The sequence below is a fragment of the Coregonus lavaretus genome, assembly GCF_964263955.1.
Source record: "Coregonus lavaretus genome assembly, chromosome: 5".
NCBI lineage: Eukaryota > Metazoa > Chordata > Actinopteri > Salmoniformes > Salmonidae > Coregonus > Coregonus lavaretus.
Window position 1 is genome coordinate 6,148,896 of NC_139992.1, and position 2,908 is coordinate 6,151,803.

Consider the following 2,908-nt stretch of genomic DNA (forward strand, 5'->3'; position numbering starts at 1 on the left):
TATTTGGAAGTTTACGTTCTATTATAAAATGTCATTGAAATGGCCCAGAGGAATGTCCCATCACTATTCCTTTTGTGTCGAGGGACAATTCATCTGACAATTGTTGGCTTTGTTTCTGTGGAATTCTAATAAGGAAATGAAAGGACATTCTTTGTGATCATTAGTGTGTGGTTATTAGTTGAACAATAACTTGGAGTTGGAGTATGTCTGCCACTTGTGTCCTTGGTCAAGCAGATGGATACATGGCACATCTTCCAGGTATGTAGGATCGGGGAAGTCTGATTCTCAAATCCCAATACTGCATGCATTGCTTAAAGAACAACTACAGTTTAGCACTTGTGCATCGGCAATAAAACATGTAAAAGTAAGTTGGACTATTTTGATTTCATTAGTACTGAGTGAAACGTTCTTGTTGTTTTTACAGTATTATACAATAAAACTAACAGTAAAGTACCGTATTCATTATTTACAGTAAATTGCCTTAAAAGGCAATGCACTCTGGGTGATTTTAACCGTAAACAGTAAATTATAACATAAATTCCAAAGAAACTTTGGTTTAACAGTACATCACTGTAACCGAACAGCGATGGGATAGAGGCATCAAGGTCTGAAGGGAACCAACCAAACAAGGTGTGTAAAACATTTATATGATTTACTAAATTACAAGTAATATTACCACTAGTGGTGGCACCGTATTGTTGTTTCTGGCTAATTTAAATATTTTGGGGCGTGCCTTGTAATAGGCTACATTTGTGCCACCTGTTAGTGAGAGTGCTGTACCAATTTAACTGATATGTGGCAGTAGTGCCACAAAATGTTTTAATGTGCATAGGGGACAGTGGCAGCAAGTCTCGAACCTTTAATGGTTGATTATTTGCCAATGTCGTTTGGTCTGTCTTGCGCTGTGGTCACTGTCAGTTTGGAAGCCTTTGATAAGGCCCCTAGAAGTGCAAGTGATATAAAATGCCAAACTGCTTAGTTTGAGCACACCTTTGAGACCTTTAAACCAGTTACAATTTGCTGTGTGATTCTTTATGCACCCCGTTGAGGAGAAGAGGGGTGGCAGTGGTACCCATTCTGTGTGGGAGGGCTCTGGGATGCTCTTAAAACTGACTGCTGCCTGAAGATTCTGGAAATTCAGGAGTGACACAAGGATACTGGCGCAACACCACAGCTTATGGTGGGAATAGACATATTATTATCCCACATAGATGAATTAAAGCTGTCATTTTCTAATGGGATAACATTATACACAAATTGTCTCTCTACTTGTGTCTTAGGTCAATTTGTTGGATATCACAACAAATTGAACAGTGAGGCTCCTGACTGTTTCCCAGTTGATGAGTACAGTAGGAGATACTATCTCAAGGTCATGTATGGGATCATCTTTGTAGTGGGGCTTGTGGGAAACGTCACCTCAGTCATCATCTACGTGGTCAGGTTGTGGCCATGGAAGAGCAGCAGCATCATCATGGTGAACCTTGCCTTGGCAGACCTCCTGTACGTTCTGAGTCTGCCCTTCCTGGTCCACTACTACATCCATGACGACTGGATCGTGGGCGACGTCATGTGTTGCATTGTCTGCTTTAGCTTCCACTTCAACCTGTACGGCAGCATCCTCTTCCTCACCTGCCTGAGTGAGTTCCGCTATGTGGTGGTGGTCCACCCACTGAGGGCAGCATTGGTACAGAGGAAGAGCTGGGGTGTCATCGCCTGTGTGGTTCATATCTGTGTTGAAGCTTACACCCATGGTCTACATGATCACTGTGGAGAAGACTGAGAACAATATGACATTGTTTATTTAGAACACATTCTTATTTATAATGACGGTCATGTCTGGATTTTGACCCAGAAGAGGTGTGGGTTTATGGCTGGCTACTCACAGTCCTGGGCTACCTACTCCCCCTAGTGGTGGTGTGCCTGAGCTACACACGTGTTGCATGTGAGCTGGCCGGTGGGCCCCACCAAGGCCGTCAAAGCCGGGTAAGTGCCCACAGGCTGGCTGTGCTGATCCTGGTTGTGTTTTTTATGTTCTTCAACCCCTTCCCCATCTTCCGTGCCCTGCGGGTGTATACCTGGACGGAAGCCCAAAGACTGGTGCCCTGTATACTGCTGAGGGGGGTCAATTAAGCAATAAGGCCCGAGGGGGTGTGGTATATGGCAAATATACCACGGCTAAGGGCTGTTCTTATGCGCGACGCAACGTGGAGTTCCTGGATACAGCCCTTAGCCGTGGTATATTGTCAATATACCACAAACACCAGAGGAGCCTTATTGCTATTATAAACTGGTTACCAATGTAATTAGAGCAGTAAAATAAATGTTTTTTCATACCCATGGTATATGGTCTGATATACCATGGCATTCAGCTAATCAGCAATCAGGGCTCGAACGACACAGTTTATAATGCAGTTTATACCATCTCCAGGACTCAACACCTTCTTCAACCTGACTCTGTACACACTGGCTGGAGACAGGTTCCACCAGGCAGTCCTTGGCCTCCACCGCTGGAGACCCCATTTTCTCAAGACCAAGAGGCCCATCGTGGCGGCAGTGATCGGCCAAGCAGGCAACAACAGCATTTCACAGGCTAACCTGCTAAAGAGCTGAGTCAAAAATACTACATATTTTATACAGTTGCCTTATTTCATTCCAAAACACATAGAAGTCTGCTTTTGGATGTTGACAATATAAAGATGTTATCCTCACTAACTTACTGTTCAAGCTGCCTTGGAGTAACTTCATCAGATGCAGGCTTTCTAGTCCAGAGTGTTGGAGATGCAGGGAGATTGATCTTCATCAGATGCAGGGAGAGTGATCTTCATCAGATGCAGGCTTTCTAGTCCAGAGTGTTGGAGGTGCAGGGAGAGTGATCTTTATCAGATGCAGGGAGAGTGATCTTTATCAG

At 44.2% G+C, this 2,908-nt stretch overlaps 1 pseudogene across 1 annotated transcript; it reads left to right on the forward strand.

Annotated features, from left to right (window-relative positions):
- Window positions 1-242: 242 nt before the first annotated feature.
- Window positions 243-2,610, forward strand: LOC311128790 (2-oxoglutarate receptor 1-like; annotated as a pseudogene). Its single transcript has 3 exons — window positions 243-258; window positions 1,281-2,121; window positions 2,401-2,610. The product of its transcript is annotated as a 2-oxoglutarate receptor 1-like (transcript).
- Window positions 2,611-2,908: the final 298 nt, after the last annotated feature.